Source organism: Lynx canadensis, chromosome C1, assembly GCF_007474595.2.
Source record: "Lynx canadensis isolate LIC74 chromosome C1, mLynCan4.pri.v2, whole genome shotgun sequence".
NCBI lineage: Eukaryota > Metazoa > Chordata > Mammalia > Carnivora > Felidae > Lynx > Lynx canadensis.
The window spans coordinates 107,438,640-107,446,154 of NC_044310.1; positions in this window are offsets into that span (position 1 = coordinate 107,438,640).

The window sequence follows — 7,515 nt, forward strand, 5'->3', positions numbered from 1 at the left end:
AATAGGAACGAGTTTGAGCTTTTGGAAAAGTATATTTTTATATTGAACAAAGGTCTGTGAGAGTGTCACCTGTGTACTTATTCCTAGAACAAAAAAATTAAACTGGAATGGACCAGGTATCTGACAGTTTGTCTTACCAAATTATAGCATGTTGGCAGAAATCTTCTAGTCTTCTTCAATTTTTCCATCAGCTTCTCTAATTCTGTGACAATCAAATCTAATTCTGTGACTCCACTGTGTCATCTTCTTTATAGACTTCCCCTTCTTTGTTAACGAAACAGCTTAAGCAAACCAGGTTACAGTTGCCAGCAGGTTTCCATATTATTTGGAAAGACAAAATAAGGAAAATGAAGAAACTAAAAATCCTGGCATTCAAAGACAATCACAGCCTGTACTATTTTTCTACATTTGAACATTTTTTTTTCACAGAATGGAATCACAATGTGAATTTGGTTGGGTTGGGTAAACTTTTTTGTTGTTTAGTTTTCATTTAAACTGACTAAATCCTACTCCATATCTTTAAATATTCATATTGGTTTTCAAATTTTTTCCTCTTTTCCTCATAGGGAATAAATTTCACCTGCTTACAGTGCCCTAAATAATACACAGAAATGACAACAAGTAACCATAGAAGGAGGAGTGCTTTCTAACATTTTTCTTCAAAAAATCATAACAGAGTGGCTGCACCACTTTGTACTTCAACCTACAGTGTAAGAGTGTTCCCCTTTCTCCATATCTCACCAACACCTCTTATTTCTTGTGTTGTTTATAGCCATTCTACCAGGTTTCAGGTGGTGTCGCATTGTGGTTTTGCTTTGCAGTCCCTAATGATGAGTGTCTGGGTGGTTGTTTTTTGGGTGTTGAGTTTGATAAGTCATTTCTAGATTTTGGATCCTCTTTATCAGATAGGATGCTTGCAAATATCTTCTCCCATTCCGTAGGCTGCTTTGAGTTTTGTTGATTGTTTCCTTCACTGTGCAGAAGCTTTTATCTTGAGAATATTACTCAGCCCCCAAAAAGCATGGAGGCCTGCCATTTGTAACTACATGGATAGAACTAGAATGTATCATGCTAAGCAAAATGGGTCCATCGGAGAAAGACAATGATCATGCGATATCACTCATATGTGGAATTTAACAAATATGAAGGTGAGAAAGAGAAGAAAGGGAGATGTTTAACGATAGAGAACAAACTGTGAGTTGGAGGGAGGTGGGTGAGAGACTGGTTAGATGAGTGATGAATGTTAAGGAAAGTACTTGTGATGAGCGCTGGGTGTTATATGTAAGTGATGAATCACTGAATTCTTCTGAAACCAACATGTTCACTAACATTTAAATCAAAAAAAGAAAAGAAAATCATACAAGCACTTGCGCATGGTCCATTAAAAGGTTTGGCACCATCACTTGAAATGGCTGTAACATAGTCCTGCTGCCAGAAGAAATGGATCCTCTCTGTATGAGGAAGTGTTCCATTCAGGGCTCTTAATGTCAAAGTAGAGATGACACATGCCTACATGAATTACTTGTGCAAATCTCCAACCACCGTCATTCGTTTCTAGAAGCAGACACCTCACCACTGGAATCGAAGGTGATGGCAGCTGAAATCATGACAATTACCCTCCAATAACAGAGTTGAGGCCACTCTCACTACTGAAACATAAGTGCCATTATCTCTAATGTCCAAAAAGTGGTCTAGTTTCAGGAGTTTGGTGAAATACTTTTGCTGGTTTGATAGGTGAGAAATTACACCAAATCCATTTTCCCATATTCACTTTTTAATGATGAGTGAGGCTGGTTGTTCATCACTTACAGCCATTTGCAAAATGTATCCAGTGTTCTCAGTTCAGGGATGAGCTTGCTGAACACACTCTCCTAGACTTCCCCAGGGGACAAAGATAGTGATCCGTGTCCAGTCAGGACACTTCACTCCTTGTGAAACCACTCAGCTGTTAGTGACTGCCTTCTAACCAACAGAACACAGTTCGAGTGATGGGAGGTCAGTTTGAAGATTTCATGACACAAATTCTGCCACTTTCTTCTTGCTTAGTCCTGTGTTTGGTCCATCTCTCTCTCTTTCCCTCTGCTCCTCTTTCTCTCCCTCTATCCTCTCGCCGTCTCTCTCCCTCCCGCTCCCTCTGCTCTCTATTGGTTTCCTTCAATTGCTTTCTCTGTCTCTCTTCTACCACTTGGAAGTGGGGGATCAAGCAAAGTTCAGGACTACTGCAGGAGACCCCTATACAGGAGAGAAAGAAGTTCCCCAGTTAAAAGATTGAAACAGGCTTTCAGTTCAGAGTTCTGACATTGCTCGTGTGAGTGAGCTTGGGCAAAATTATCATCTTGTTGAGTCTCCACTGGGGCCACAGCCCTGGCTTCATTGAGACTTTGAGTCAGTTTCATGTAGCTATGCTGTGCCTGGATTCCCTCTCCCACAAAAATTGGGAGCTAGTAAATATTTGTAGTTTTAAGATTCAAGGTATTTGGATAATGCTGTCAGCGAGGATTGCATAACTGACAGTCTACTAGGTCTCAGCTCCGGTCTATGCTTTGCCTTCTTCCTTCCTCTCCCCTCCCAGGAACCCACCGCCCCATTTTACACCTTTCTAGTGTTTCTAATGGGCAAACTCAATTCTGTGTCCTATTTTCTACACCAGCCTATCTTCTCCCTGACACACGGCAGGCATGTGCAGTGTGGTTCCCTGTTGTCATTCTGGACCAAAAAAATGTCACCCCAGTGAGGCCTGTAATACCCTTCAGTGACTCCCCAACAGTGCTGTGTCCTAACAGCACACTCATTCTTTTCACTATTATAGTTCTTGCCCTTTTTTTTTTTTTGACATGTCTTGTTCAGGCACTTAAGTGCACCACTCTATTCTCTGCCTGATCCCTTTCTCAGAGGAAAGGAAGCACTTTGGCCATCCATGGGTCCATTCCCCTTATGCCATTGGTTTTCTTTCTTTTTTGAAAACTCGCTTTTAACCATTTCTCATTTTTGAGTAACACACACACACACACACACACAGAGCATGAGTGGAGTAGGGGCAGAAAGTGGGAGATCAGGATCTGATGCAGTCTCCATGCTATAAGCACAAAGCCTGATGCAGGTCTTGACCTAACAACCATGAGATCATGACCTGAGCTGAATTCAAGAGTCAGCCACCTAACCAACTGAGCCACCCAGGAGCCTCATACCTTGTGCTTTGTCTAATTATATCTTGCTTCCCACTAGACACAGTGAGCCTGTCAATAACTCAGTGAAAAACCACAGATTGGTGGAAAGTACCCACGCTTATCCCCTGATAACTGAAAGCATTCAGTTTCTGATACACAAAAGGATCCAGTGACCCCGGTCACTGATGACTTGGTGCTTGAAAGCCAGGAGTTGGCAGCAGCACTCCAAACACTGGCTGCTACAGATGCCTTCGTCTGAAGATCAGACAGTTCACCCATTTGCAGTATTCTTCAGGACATGCAGAATGTGCAGAAACAGCCCATTCAAGGACCAGTGCAACAGAGCCACTTTGCACATACTTGAAGGTTAGCCCCAAGCCAGAAACTGCTAACTGTGTAGCATGACTGCCTCAGAGGAAAAAAAAAAAAAAATCCAATGGCAGATACTTTCCCTCTCCTTCTAAAGGAACAATGCAGGGGGTTTCCCTTTGTCCTAGCCCACACAGTATCATTACTCCCGAGACAACCATCTTCTCAAGGAGATTGTGCTAGTCTCTTCACTTTTTTGCTATATCCAATTCTCTTCTGTTAATAAAGTCGGCCTTCTGTGTATTCTCCTCCACCCTGTTGCTCTTTTTCAAGGTCAGTTCTCCCTGTTGTCCATTCAGGCACAGTGTCTCAGAGCCCTTTCCTCTTCTTTGAACTAGGGAGTCTGGCCAAGTTCTTGTCACTCTGGGATAGGCTGTACCACAGGGTCCCTCAAAGTCTCAGTCTCAGTACCCTGTTGACAAAGATAAGGCCAGGGCATTTCCAGGTGTCCACCAGGAATGTTTGCAAATAGTCAAGGTGAGAGATATCAGGAAGGAGCTATCCTCACTTCTGGAACAAGAGGAACATGGAGCTAGACCATTCATTCCCAGCTGTTTCCCATTGTCAGCTGAAATGAAAACCTTTGGCCCTGTGTGTAGCCATCCCAACTCCCTGGCTGTATTGATAAATAAGTCTTGGTCCCCAGGCAAGGCTAATGAGGCTGTCTGCCACATAGTGCCCAGCCATTCCCAATGAGCTCTGACTCTGGTCTGTGCTAACCAAGAGCAATCAGTTTCTGATACCCCAAAGGAAAGATTGCTTTCCTGGGAGTACTTGGTGTTTGGATGCTTGATCAAAGAAATGATGGTTATCCAACTAGTCCCAGTCCGTGGCTGTAAAAGATGCTTTCACTCTGAAGCGCAGTTGGTTCACCCATGCACAGTATTCTCAAGGACGTTCTTAGCTCTGAGAGACACCATTCAAGAACCACAGCCCAGTTTTAAACACTTAAGCACAAACCCACTCCCCTTGAATCACTGCTGCCTCTATCCACTGATAGGATAGGAAGGGAAAACAGTCAAATCCCAAAGCTTTCCTTCTCTTTCTCAAGTAAGGATACAGGCTTCTTGCCATGAGGGCTCCCACTGTAAACAGTGGAAGCTTCCCTTTACCCTAGCGCATATGTGTTTCTTATTGCTGAGACGGTCAGCTTGCCAGGAGATTGTACTAGTCATTTCATCCGCAGACTTAGCCCATTATCATCTCTCATAGGAATACTGACCCTTTTCCTCCTTTTTGTGTGTTTATTTTTATTCTTGAGAGAGAGGGAAGATGAAAGAGTGTGTGCATGTGGTGAGGGGTAGAGAAGGAGGGATAGATGACCCCAAGCAGGCTACGTGCTGACAGGAGAAAACCTGATGTGGGGGTGAAGCTTGCAAACCATGAGATCATGACCTTAGTGATAATCCCATGCTTAACCAACTGAGACACTCAAAAGCCCCATACTTTTCCTCTTTTAATTTTTTTAAATATTTAATTTTGAGAGAGAGAGATAACGACCAGGGGGAAGGGCTGAGAGAGAGAGAGAGAGAGAGAGAGAGGATCTTAAGCAGCCTCCAGTCTCTGAGCTGTCAGCACAAAACCCGACATGGGACTCTAACGATGAACTGCAAGATCATGACCTGAGCCAAAACCAAGAGCCAGAGGATTAAGCAACTGAGTCACCTAGGCGCCCCCTTTTACTCTTTTTGAAACTAGAATCTGCCATGGACAAATTAGAGCCCATGGTTCAGAGAAAATCCCTCTGGTTTTAATTGGGGATTCGCATGAGTTCTTGAGACAGCAGAATAGGTTGGGCCATAGGAGCCCTGCAATGTTGCCTTCAAGATCTATATTGACAACATTCCATGTAGGTCAGTGGACAGCACTCAGCACAGAATATTTGTGTGTAGCCCAAGGTGTTGGAAGGCAACTCACCTCACTTCTGGGGCAAGGGCAAATTGAGGGAGATATTGCCCTCTCAGCTTTCATTCTCACCGAAAATGAAACTTTGGCCATTCAGAAAACCATTCCTATCCCATTGCTATTTGCTAATTAGGACTTGGTTTGCAGGCTGGGTGGGTCAGTGAGGCTGTCAAGCACACAGTGTGCTCCCAGAGATTGGTGGTGAGTTCTCTGCTTCTGTGCTAACCAAGAGTAATTAGTTTCTGGCAACCCACCAGGAAAGATTGCCTTATGGTCAGAGAGCATTTAGTGCCTGGCCTCAAATTCTGAAGAGCACATAATCCATGCATACAAGTTATGTTCCAGGGCCTAGTCAGTTGCAGACAGTGGCCCTTCAAAACCTAATGCACCACAGGAATGGTTCCAAACACTTGAGCAACAGCCTGACATATGGACCCACTACCCCTGAATCTCTGCTACTTCTATCCTCTGTAGGGAAGGACAGGAAACACAGCCAAGGCCAGAAGGTTTCCCTCCCTTTCAGAAGGAAATATGCAGAACTCTTGCAGACTGGGCGTTCAGGAAGTTTCCCTTTAGAGGTTTAGTTTGTCTCTGGCCACAGGTGTTTCTTACTCCTTAGACAGAGGACATTGACAAGAAATTGTCATCCTAGACACTTCATTGCACTCTGCGTCCCATTCTCATCAATAATGAAGCACCTTGACCTTCCATATTTCCATTTCAATGAATATTTTGTTTTCTGTTTGCAAAGTCGTTTCTCTCTTGGTGTCATTCAGAGCCAGTGTCTCAGAGAAGTAGCCTTTCCTTTAAGTTGTGGAATCTGGCCAAGTCCTGATGTCTCTAGCATACTTGGCATGCATGACCCCTCACTGTGTGCCTTTCAGAAGCGTGTGGACAATGGAAGGCATAGGGTCCTTGAAGGTGTCCAGCAGAGTGTCCCTGTGTAGGCAATGCCAGGATTTGGGAGGGAGCTGGCCTTACTTCTGCTTGAAGGAGAAACCATGCTAGACCTTTCATTCCCAGCCTTATCCTAATCTCCTCTGTAATGTAGAAGCTTGGCCTTCCTTATAGCCCTTCCCAGCAATTTTCTTTTTTCACAAATAGGTCATGGGTCACAACCAGGTGGAATTGGTCTTTCAGCCACCTAACCAACATCCAGGATTTGTGATGCAATACCACGCTGGTCCTGCGGTATGTCACAGCAGTCAGTTCCTTTATCCCAAAGAATGACCCTCCTGTCCATGAGCGCCTGTTGCTTGACTGGCCCAGGTAATCTCTGTGATGGGTAGCCAGCTTGCCTCCATCCCCTGGCTTATTGAATTGTCTTCATTCTCTCAGGCTGATGGATGCGGCATGCATAATCGACTGCAGGAAAATGTAGCTTAAAAAAGCCCTCACAAGGAATACTGCACCATGAATTGGTTTTTAAAAACGTACAGCACCTTCAGGAGCACTAACTGTTACCAATGAATCACCTCCCTGAGGTTTAGGGAATACAAAGGAGCCAAGGTCAGGAGCCTTCCTTCTCTTTCTGAAAGAAAGGTGCAAGCCTTTTGCCACATGGGCACTCAGGAGCATGCAATGGGTGTTTCCCTTTGCCCCTACCCACAGGGGCTTCTTACTATAGACAACAGCTTCTCCAGAGATTGTGTTGTGCACATCCTTGTCAGCTTCATTCTGCTCTCCTTTGTAATGAAGTACTTTGGCCCTCTGTCAATTTATTTCCCTCCTTTTGCTCTTGTTTTTCAAACTAGGATCTTGCTGGAGTCCTTTCAGAATCAGTGTCTCTGAGCAATATCCTTTACTTTAAACTGGGGACTCTGGCTGTGTCCTGGTGATTCTGGCATAGATTGGCAACAGGACCCCTTGTAAATTCCCATGAGAACTCTGTTCACAATGAGAGGCCTAGGGCATATGAAGGTGCCAAGTTGGGTATGGGTGGATGTGTGTAGAAGATCCCAGAGGTTTGGGGAGGGACTGGTCTTACACATGCAGGAAAGAGAAATGAAGGTAGATATACATGCCCAGCATTACCCCATTCCCATATGTAATGTATGTCCTGGTTTCCTTTGTA